We start from the raw sequence: 12,067 nt of genomic DNA, 5'->3' as shown, positions 1-12,067 counted from the left end.
AGACTGGCATGAATTATACATGTAAATTTGCAGTAATAATCGTAAGCCTTATTACGATTATTCCATAAGGAGAAGGGTAGTAGAGTAACAATGGAGTTGGGTGAACAACCCACTTTCCCTGGAAGCATATCACTGCCTACTGCTGAATTAATACTGTATTTGGGCTGAGTACTGGCTAGCGCTCTCTCAGCATACTCCTAGAAGACCAAATATTCCTTAATTATTACAGATGGGTATGCATTATTTTGCTTTGGAGATGCCAGGCAGTGCCTGGCACGTTGGCTTGGACACAGTGGGCAGCCAAATTGAGTGGTGATGAAGAGACCACAGCCTCTGGGTTTAGGCTGGGTAGACTGGAAACCAAGTCTACATTTATTGCCCGTGTGATCTTAGGCAAGCCTAAAGTGTCCTCATCTGTAAAGTGGGCTTAATAATGGCACCCATCTTTTTGTTCTCATTGTTTTGAGTCGAGTTCTCACTTTGTGGCCTAGGCTGTGGTGCAGTGGCATGATCACGGCTCTCTGCAGCCTCGACCTCCTGGGCTCAGGTGATCCTTCTGCCCCAGCCTCCCGAGTAGTTGGGACTACAGGTGGGCGCCACCATGCCCAGCAAAATTTTAAATTTTTTTTGTAGAGGCGAGGTCTCGCTATGTTGTCCTGACTGGACTTAAACTCCTGAGCTCAAGCAGTCCTGCCTCAGCCTCTCAAAGAGCTGGCATTACAAGGCGAGAGCCACCATGCCTAGTCCATCTTCTTTATTTTATTTTTTATTTTTAGAGATGGAGTCTCATCCCATCACCCAGGCTAGAGTGCAGTAACACAATCATAGCTCACTGCAGCCTTGACCTCCTGAGCTCAATGAACTTCCCACCTCAGCCTCCCGATTAGCTGCGATCGCAGGTACATGCCACCAGGCCAGGCTAATTTTTTTTTTAACATTTGTTGTAGAGATAAGGTCTTGCTGTGTTTCCCAGAATGGTCTTGAGCTCCTGACCTCAAGTGATCCTTCCGCCCCAGCCTTCCGAAGTGGGATTACAGGTGTGAGCCACTGCGCCCAGCCTCTGGCACTGAGGCTTAATAAATGTGTTAACCTACACATAAAATGCTTGGAATGATCCTGACACATAGAAAGAACTACAGAGGTGTTAAACTAGCTTTATGCACCTCACAAATCTTTGTTGAGTTAAATTACTTTCTTGAAGTTAGGACTGGCTGATTTAAAAACAGTTCAAATATGCACTAATAAACGTCGTAGCTCTGTGCTACTGTGGTGAGCTTGACCTGTCGTCATGTCTGACTTGCAGGCACATTTACTAACTAATCCTGCAAGGATAATGTCCCCATCTTTTCTCTCCAGAGTGATAAATACTATGACTACCCTCCTACGAAGCAGGAGCTTGGAGCTTTCTCCTTTTTACCTCCTCGTGACCAACTCGTAACTGTCTTTATTTATTTATCCTTTCATGTCTCTTAAATTTTAAAATTTTTAGTAGCTGGCTGGGCTTAGTGGCTCAGCCTGTAATCCCGTGCTTTGGGAGGCCGAGGTGAGTGAATTGCCTGAGCCTGAGGGCTCGAGACCCGCCTGGACAACTTGGCGAGACCTGATCTCTACAATAAATAAATAAAATTAGCCGGGTGTGGTAGCGCGCACCTGCAATTCCAGCTACTTGGAAGGCTGAGGCGGAAGGATCTCCGGAGCCCAGCAGGTCGAGGCTGTGGTGGCCAGGAGCAGCCGCTGCACTCAGACTGGGTGACAGAGTGAGACTCCGACTCAAAAAAAAAAAATTTGATAGCTTAAAAGTTGTTTAGTCTGATTTTGGGATCATGACTCCTGCCTCCCTCTGTGCATAACTGTCTTTAAAGTTAGCTTCCATTGGGGCGGGGAAGGCGGGGAAGTGGGATTGACAGTAGTCGCTATCTGCCTGGGGAAGGGGGGGGTCCCACCTCATCAGCCTGCACAATGAATATTTGTATACCTAACCCTGAATTGTACCCCACCATTTTAAAATAAAAATTAAAAAAAAAAAAAGCTAGCTTCCTTATTTTCAAAAAGAAAATCCTAAAAGGAAACCTGGCCAGTTAGTTGAGCAGTTTTACATTCACGTGTTTTAAAAACACCTATTTTAAAAACACGAGTTGTACATCAATTTAGCGGTGTACAGCCAGTTAAAAAATAAAGTAGAAAACATAGCGCATCACATGAAGTAGGGGTTAGTATTTTTTTGAAGCGGTACACATACATGTGTGTACACCAGCACATTACTCCCTGTGTCACGCATAAGAGACAGTGTGTGCAGTGACTGAGGGGCCATGTGGGCTGTGTGCAGGTTCTGGCCTGGCTACTTGTCTTTGGACAAGTCAGTACATGCTTTAGTGTGCTCATTTGTAAAATGGAGATAATGAAATTTCCTACCTCATGGGATGCTGTGAGGATTAGGTGAGTTACCACATGTAAATTTATAAGGTGGTCAAAAAATGTGTACGTTACTGGTTTATCAAGTGGCTGGTATTGTGGGTGGGCTTGGAGTGGTGAGACCCTGGTCTTGGTCAATACTCTGCCAATTTCTGTGTGACCTAGAATATGCTTCTTGACCTCTCTGTCCTCAGTGTCTTTCTCTTAAAGGTGATTGGACACTAAATTATCCTAAATGTGCCAACAAACTATATACTTCTATGCTTCTAGTAATCTTTCTGTCTCTTGCTTCTCTCTTCCTTCTTAGCAAAATGGAAAGCTTTTTATGGATTGCAGCATTACGAGTTTTGACCTTGGCCAGATGGTTGGATGAGGATTAAGTATTGGAGGGAAAAGATACCCAACAGGGACTCCCCATACAGGATAGGAACCAGTCGACCTCATCACGTTCTTCCTCTTGGAAAGTTGGGTGAGAAAAGATAGGCCATGTTAGGATGTATAGAAGAGACATCAGATTGGAAGAGAATTAGAGTTGAGCATGGGTGGCTTGCACCTGTAGTCCCAGCTACTCAGGCAGCTGAGGCAGGAGGATTGCTTGAAGCCAGGAGTTCAAGACCATACTGGGCAACATCGTGAGACCTTGTCTTTACTTTTTTTTTTTTTTAATGAAAGAGCTGTAGGATTACTCACATTGTAACAGGAAAAAATGGCTTGTAGAATCTGGTGTGGTGGCAAAGTTTCTCTTAGGAGAGAGAACCATTGGAAACCGCTCTTGACGAGCTATTGTGGTTGTGGGATGACTGACTTTCAGGACATGCCCTGTCTAGTTTAGAAGTGAGACAAAGAGATGGCTGAGGTTGGGGTGAGTCAGGAGGTGGATCAAGAAGAGAGTAACACGAGAAGGCACAGCTTGAATACGAGAGACAGCTGGTAGAACTTTCTTGGGAAAGGGGGTGGCTGGTGACGTTTTTGGTAGTAGGGTTGTCCAAACGTCAGCTTTTTGTTGGCTCTGTCACATTGGAGGGCAGCTCCTCTCCATTACCCCTGACCCTCAGCCTTGAGCCGGTAGTGTTCCTTGGAAGTAAGGGGGTTAGCAAGGGTCCATCAGCTTGATCTAAGGTAGAAGATGAAATGCAGAACAATTACCAAGACTTTGGTGGAAGCGGAAACTAGGAGTTGAAAAGTAAGCCTTACCCAAGCACCCAAAGATATTAAGGGACGCAAGTTACCCAGTATACATGGGGTATGGGTTTGAGACAGTGCGTTGAAATGTTGGAAGACAAGGTTCTATGGTTTGAATATGTACCCCCCCCAAAGTTGCTGTGTGATACAGTAGCATCAAGTATTAAGAGACGGGGCCTTTAGGAGGAGAGAGGCCATGGGAGTGCCTCCTTTAGCCAGGGGATTCGAGCCTTAGAAGAGAGGCTTCGTGGGACCCTCCTTCCCATCTTCTGCCACGCACCCTGGTCAGGGACTTCTCAGTCTCCAGACTGAGAAATACGTTTCTTTGTAAATGACTCAGTGTCAGGTATTTTGTTGTGGCAGCACAAAACTGAGTGAGATGCAAGGTGAGCTGAGCGGGACCTGAGGACATGGCAAGGTATGGCTCTTCTCTGTCACCTGGAGAGATGCTTTCCAAAGAGTGTCTCTGGCAATCCGCTTTGTAAGTTTCCCCTTCCCACTGAGGGTTTCATGATCAAATCCGCTTGAGAAGTGCTGACCACCACACCACTCATCCGCCCCCAAAGACCTGCAGTTGAATCCGTGTGTCACAATTTGGGGAAGCCTGGTAGTGACAGTCACCAGACAGGCACCTGCCTCGCAGCCTAAAGGAATCAGAGCCGCATAGTTTTGTTTCCTACGACCTGACAGATTTTGATATCCTGATTTCAAAAAGTCATTGACAGATCAACAAATCCAAAACCAAGCTCATTGTCTCACACATGGTGGGCACTTGCTCTCCAATTTTCACTGTGTTGGTTAGCAAGGTCATCAGTCACCTCTGTCATCCCTGCTAGAAACCAGTTCTCTTTTATTTTTTGACCCCTTTATTCTCTCTCACACTCGTCTCACACACATGACCCATTTAATTCATTGTCAGGTCTTCATGCTTGTAAAACATGTATATCCCTTGCTATGTGCCAAACTTTTAATAATTTTGATATACATTAAATATATAAGATACATTGAATTCTCAATCAGGAAACAGAATCATATACCAGGAGCAAGTAATTGGAAATTAAAATTAAAACAAAAATACCACTTACAATGGCATCAAAAATTATAAAATACCCAGGCATACATTTGACCAAAGATGCCAAATATCTATTTGTACACTAGAAATGAAAAATTGGTGCTCACAGAAATGAAAGAAAACTGTAATAAATGGAGAGAGATACCTTGTGCATGGGCTGGAAGTCTCAATATTGTTGTCAGCCCTCCTCAAGTTGATTTGTGGATTCAACACAATTCCAATCAAAATCTCAGCAGATATTTAAAAAATTGGCAAGCTGGTATGGGAATGTCAAAGACCTAGAATAACTAAAAGAAAAAGAAAAAAAAAGTTGAAAGGCTATACTACCTGATTTTAATCATTATTATTAAGCTATGGGGATTAAAACTGTGATACTGGCACAAACATAGACAATTACATTGAAAGGAACAGAGAATTTTAAAATAGAGACAGCTGATTTTTTACAATGGTGCAAAGGTAGCGCAAAGGTAAAAGGGTAAACTTTTCAACAACTGGATATCTTTATCTCTATGTGTAAAAATGAACGTGCACTGTAGACAAAAATTAGCTCAAAATTGATCATATACCTAAATGTAAAACCAGAAACTCTTAGAAGAAGACATGGGAGAAAATCTTTGTGACCATGGGTTCAGCAAATATTTCATAAATAAGACACTAGAATTATAATCAACAAAAGGACAAACTAATAAATTAGACTTCGTCAACATTTGAAACTTCTATTCTTCAAAAGATGCTGTTAAGAGAATGAAAAGACAAGCCACACACTGGGATAAACTCTTTGGCAAGCATTTATCTGATAAAGGACTCGTATTCAGAAATATAAAGAACACTAGAAACTCAACAATAAAACAACAAGGCTAGGTGCAGTGGCTCATGCCCATCATCCCAGCTCTTTGGGAAGCCAAGGCAGGAGGATAACTTGAGCCCAGCCTGGGCAACATAGCAAGATATCATCTCTACAAAAAGTAAAAAAATTAGCTGGATGTGGTGGTGCATGTCTGTAGTCCCAGCTACTTGGGAGGCTGAGGCAGAAGGATTGCCTGAACACAGGAAGTCACGGCTAAGTGAGCCGTGATTGTGCCACTGCAGTCCAGCCTGGGTGACAGAGTGAGACTCTGACTCAAAAAATAAAATAAAATAAAACAGTAAGAAAACAAATAGCCCAACTGAAAAAATTTAGTGAGCTGGGCTTGGTGGCTCAGCCTGTAATCCCAGCGCTTTGGGAGGCTGAGGTGAGTGGATTGCCTGAGCCTGCGGGTTCGAGACCTGCCTGGGCAACTTGGCGAGACCTCATCTCTACAATAAATCAAAATGAGCCGGGTGTGGTAGTGCGTGCCTGTAGTTCCAGCTACTTGGAAGGCTGAGGAGGAAAGATCGCCTGAGCCCAGAAGGTCGAGGCTGCGGTGGCCGGGAGCGGCCACTGCACTCCAGTCTGAGGGACAGAGTGAGACTCCAACCCAAAAAAAAAAGAAAATATTGAGTGAAAGATTTGAAAAGACAGTTCACCAGAGAAGATACACAGATGACAAATAATTACATGAAAAGATGCCCAATAGCATGATTCATTAGTCAAATGCAAATTAAAAACTACAATAAGATATCATTACATTCCTATCAAAATGATTAAGGTGAGGAACACTGACCCTACCAACTGTTGGCAAGTATGTGGAGAAACGAGGTCTCTCCTATATTTTTGGTGGGAATGTGAGATGGTACAATCACTGTGGAAAACAGGCAGTTACGGAAAAAGTTAAATCTGTGCCTACCACACAAGCCGGCCAGCCCCCTCCACTGTAATTTATTTATTTATTTATTTATTTAGAGTCAGAGTTTCACTCCCTCTCCCAGGCTGGAGTGCAGTGGTCCACTCATGGCCACCTCAGTGTCGACCTGCCGGGCTCAGGTGAGCCTTCCGTCTCAGTCTTCCAAGTAGCCAAAACTACAGGCGTGTGCTAATTTTTTATTTATTGTAGAGATGAATTCTCGCCAAGTTGCCCGGGCTGGTCTTGAACCCACGGGCTCAGGCAATCCACTCGCCTTGGCCTCCCAAAGTGCCAGGATGACAGGCTGAGCCACTGAGCCCAGCCATCCACTGTATTTATTAACCCAAGAGAAAAAGAAATAATGTCCCTATGAAGACTTGTGCACAAATATTCATGCAGCTTTGTTTGCACTAGCCCCTAGCTGTAAGCGACTTGAATGTCCATCACGGGTGAGTGAGTAAGCAGGGTGTGAGGTGCAGGGCCATGCCACCCAACTAGGAGGAGGAACGTGCTGTGAACAGCCAGCAAGAACCAACCTAACCATGCTGAGTGAGGAAGCCCATCTGAAAAACCTGCATCCTTCATAACTTCATTCGTAGGAAACGCTACAAAATGCAAACAAATCTATTTCAACAAAAAGCAAGTCACTTGTCTGGGAAGGGGAGGACCGCGAAGGGAGGGATGGGGGAGCGGTGTGGGAGGAAGAGGTTTAGAGGGGACATAGAAGCCCTGGCAGGAGCCCTATGTTTACTGATTTAATTGTGATGATCTATGGGTGTATACATGTGTCAAATCTTATCAAATTGTGCACATGAAATATTTGTGGTTTATCAATTATGTTCCAAGAAGATGTAGGGATAACATCTGTGTGAGTATTTAAGGTGTGGGTGCATCTTCAAGTGGACGTGTCCAGCTTGAGGTTGGAAAAGCGGGTCTGGAACTTAGGGGAGAAGCTGGGGAAAAGGTTTTGGAGTAAATTGTCCCTCCTCTTCTCTCCCTCATTCCCTTCCTTCATCTCTCCACCACAGAGACTGAGCATGTGACGCTGTTGAGCTAGAGCTGATAATTGAAGGTGGGTGGAGGCCAATCGTGTCAAGTCAGGAGGAGAGAGAAAGTTACTGAGGAAAGAAACGTGAGACACTCAGAGAATGCTGAGGAATCGGAGAAGCCAGGGATAATCAGAACGGTTGGCACACCAGGGAGGACTCATAGGCGGGAATGCCATGAAACCCAAGGAAGAAGAGGGTCTTAAAAGGAGTGGATGATTATTAGTGTCCAACGTTACAATGTCCCCTTTACATCTCTAGTCATGTTAACTATAAAATCCAGTTATCTAGAACACTCCATTCCCACTCACCATTCTAGTTAACTGAGATGTTACAATGCATAACCATATACAAGGGCTACCCCTCCAAAACCCGAAATTTATTTATAAAAAATTGTCCTCTCCGTTGGATGCAGTACACCTGTCGAGATACTTTTACCACTGCTCAAAACAGCTTTTGAACTTGTCAAGTTTGATGCCTGTTAGTGCTGCTGCTTTTTGTTTGACCTCTTCCACATGGGTAAAATGTTTCCCTTTGAGGACTTTTTTCATCGGAGGAACAAACAAAAAAAGTCACTTGGGACAAGATTGGGTGAATAGGGAGGGTGGGGCACGGGGGTCATCCTGTTTTTGGTCAAAAACTGCTGAACACTCAGTGTGGCGTGGGCAGGTGCGCTCGTAAATTACCCATCATGAAATGGGCAAATGTATTGAAAGAGTCTCCAAAAAAATTCACTGAAGTCAAACACAGCACCTCACAACAACGCTAGCTGGCGCACAGATGCTGATGGGTTCTCAGAACTCTTACCTAGCTGGCGAAGCCTGTACTGCAGGGGGCCTGCCCTTCAAAAGATAATTCCATTCTTTTTAGGGGAGTCGCCCCTCATATACTTGATTAAGCTTATCTCTGTAAATATTTTCCTCTGCTAATAGGCTTATTCATTTGCAGAGCCATCAAAGTACAAAGAAAAACAATTTAGAGTTTTAAATGAGCTTTGAGTAAGAAAAGCAGATAGCTAAAGCGTTTATGTAACCAAGAATTTCCGTTTCAGCTTTTGAGAAACAATTTTAAGACCTTTTCCCTCTTAACCTACACTTTAAAGATTTATTTCTCCTTTCTGATCTAATTATGTCCCTGCTTGGGAGACTCCAGAGGGAGACCCCACGGCAGAATTCTCCAGTGCTCACAATCAGGACTAAGCCACCCAGCTCTCCCTGCGGGTGAGGACTCAACCATCCCCCATAAAGTCCCCTGTCCTCAGTTTACAATTTTGAGATGGTTTCTTTGAGGCATGAGCCTGGCCGCTTCCTGTCTGCCGGATTTGGGCGTAAAGTCCCCTTCCTTGAACCACAGCTCACGCTTGTTTATTTCATTCTGCAAGACCTGCAACATTTATGTTTTCATACTCAGAGAACAAATCACAGACACTTTTGGAGGTTTTCAGACCAATCCTCCCGTGGATTCAAGTCTGCATACCCAGGTTAGCTTTATTTTTCTAAACCCGAATTAAATCTTCTTAGCAAAACCTTGACGTCGGGTGCTGAGTTGCTTGTGTCCAGCATGTGTCCTAAATAGTACACTGAGTGTGTTTGTTGGGAAGACTGTGTTCTGGCCAAACCTGGCTCTCGTGTTGAGTCACCTTGGATGAAATAAGAGGAGGTGAGACGGCAGGCTCCATGGAGCACTCAGAGCTGGTGTTTCTAAAGGCTTCTGAACGGCTCCAGAGAGGCCACTGGCTTTGGTCCAGGCACCTTCCCTGTCCATGACTGTTGCTTCTTCTTTAATGTCTAGACGCCCTACCCTCTGTCAGGGGAAGGTGTGTTCTGTAGCTTCAGCACTGATGGCAAGGAGAAATCTGATTCCAAGAGTAACTTCCTTTATTCTTGCTCTGATTTTGCCTTTAAACTTCAGGTTTTATTTTGGTGGGGGGATTTAGATTAGCTTGCAATGATAATAACCATGCATGACAAGCTTGCTCCATGCCACAAGCTTGATATGCGTGAACTCACTTAATTCTCACAATTAAGATTCCATTTTACGAATGAGAACACTGAGACTTAAACAGGTATTAGGACTTGTGCAAAGCAACATAGTGACAGTGGTGTTGGAGCCCAAGTATGTTTTACTGAAGAGCTGATCCATTTTTTGGTCTCTCAATCATATTTACTTGCATCTTTCTTCATCTCCACCCCAGTCCTTTCCAAAAGCATCCAGGCCTGGGGCAAGTACTAATTTAAAGGATTTATTTGCAATGTGAATCCCAAGATGTGATCTTTCTAATTGTTTTGTCCCTAAGATGTCATTATAGAGACTGCCAGCTGGGGAAAGATGCAAGGGACCCCATGGCATCAACAGCACAGTGTGTGCTCATAAAACTAGTGCTTTAAAAACAGCTAAATTTTACTGAGGGAATTAAATAACCAACGATCGAGGCTAATTTTTGCAATTACACAAATGGAGGCGCATTAATTATCCATGAACCTTATTCCGCAGCGATCTTCAGTGCTGAGATTCCAAAGGAGACATGCAGCGTACAGTATGCGGTGCTCTCCGAGGCAGACGGTCCAGGCTTCTCGAGTCAGGAGGTCCCGTGGGGAGCAATTGTCGTAACTGAATTACTTCATGGTTTCACTCTTTAAAAAACTCTTTGAAGCCCACAGAGCAAAACAGGTTGGCTCATCTCAGGGTACCAGGGCTAGACCAAAAGTGTATCAACTTGAAGACAATTCCTTTTTTAGCAAAACAAAAACAAAAATTAACCATATTTCCTCTAAAACTGAAAAATAAAAATGGGGAATCGTCTGAAAAACGGGGTAAAAAAGACAAGTGAATTCTGTAAGAAATGAACTCTGGTTTAGAATCTGAACTTAATGTAAATTGAATCTGTTTTAACTTTTACGTTTGCCGGCCTAGGCCCCGGTCTACAAGAGTTTCTATAACAATCTGTGAAAGCTTTTCCTCTGTTATTCACGTTTAATTTTAGCGACTGATGCAAGAGGATGCTCTTTCCACTCCACTCTGAGCGGATGGGGAGCATGGACGGACACGTAGTGTGCACGGACTGTTGGCATCACTCACAAATCAGCTTGCATCTCATTGCAACAAATATGAATCTTACCTAACCAAAGATTTGGGCTTACAGTGGCTTTTACATTTCAGACAGTGCTCTACATGACAGACTTCTTGATTTAGGATTTATTTGTTGTTCTGGGTGTGTCAGGCGCCCTGTTGGAGAGGCAGAATCCATTGTTGTGATGGGAATGAGCTCGTCAACAGGTGGGAACATCGAGGCCTATTTTGGCAGCATACACTACTCTGCTCAGCCACAGCTATGAGCTTAGTCTCTATCAAGTGACTTGACTAGCAGCTGCAGAGCTAAACACACAGGTTTAGGGGTGTGGCTCTGCTGTGTCTGTTAGTGTCCTTTGGAAAATCACTGGTAATTCTTAAAATTTAATGTGCATACAAATCACCTAGGGGTCTTGTTAAAATGCAGGTTCTGATCCAGGGAGCCTAGGGTGAGGCCTGAGAGTCTAGATTTCTGTGTTTTTGTTTTTGGAGTTGGGGTCTCACTCTGTTGTCCAGGCTGGAGCACAGTGGCACAATCATAACTCACCATGGCCTAGACCTCCTGGGCTCAGGCAATCCTTCCTCTTCAGCCTCCCGAATAGCTGGCACTACAGGTGTGCATCACCATGCCCAGCTATTTTAAAATTTTTTTTGCAGAGATGGGGTCTGACTGTGTTGCTCAGACTGGGCTTAAACAATCCTCCTGCCTCGGCCTCCCAAAGTGCAGGGATTACAGGGATGAGCAACTGCGCCTGGTTTCTGTATTACTTTTTTTCTGAGTTGGAGTCTCACTCCATCGCCTAGGCTAGAGTGCAGTGGCATACTCACGGCCACCCCAGCAGCGACCTGCTGGGCTCTGGAGATCCTTCCGCCTCAGCCTTCCAAGTAGCCGGAACTACAGGCACATGCTACCATGCCTGGCTAATTTTTGGATTTATTGTAGAGGTGAGGTCTTGCCTAGTTGCCCAGGCTGGTCTCGAACCCTCGGACTCAGGCAATCCACCCACCTTGGCCTCCCAAAGTGCTGGGATTATAGGCATGAACCACGGTGCTTGGCCCAGATTCTGTATTTCTAACAGGCTCCCAGGTAGTGGTGATGCTGGGAATCTAGGTTTAGAAAACTATCTAACAATTTTCTCATCTGGGAGCATTAAGTGAGCCAGAGAGGTGAAACATCTGACATGTGGGAAGATGTCCACAAATGTAAATGTGTCCTTCTTTTTCCCTCTTTTGTTCCTACTTAGCTCAAGGGCTTGTTCAACTATGTAGGCAGGTTTCCTTAGCCCCAGTTTTCCCTGGGGTCACTTCCATGTTTGTGTGGCATGACCAGGTTCATGGCAAAAAGGCATATATGAATCATTAAGAATCCATCTCTGTCCTCTTTCCCCAAATTCAGTGTTTTACATGACATCCAATGTCCTCTGGAAAATGTTCAAAACTGAGTTGACGTGTTCAAAATAGCTTTAAACTTTTACTTAACCATTACCAAAAAGGATTACTTGGGATCACAAAACAAAACTTAC

This window comes from Carlito syrichta, unplaced genomic scaffold (genome assembly GCF_000164805.1).
Source record: "Carlito syrichta isolate Samal-C Ts95f unplaced genomic scaffold, Tarsius_syrichta-2.0.1 Scaffold288681, whole genome shotgun sequence".
Classification (NCBI taxonomy): Eukaryota; Metazoa; Chordata; class Mammalia; order Primates; family Tarsiidae; genus Carlito; species Carlito syrichta.
Note: the sequence above shows the minus strand (reverse complement) of the source record.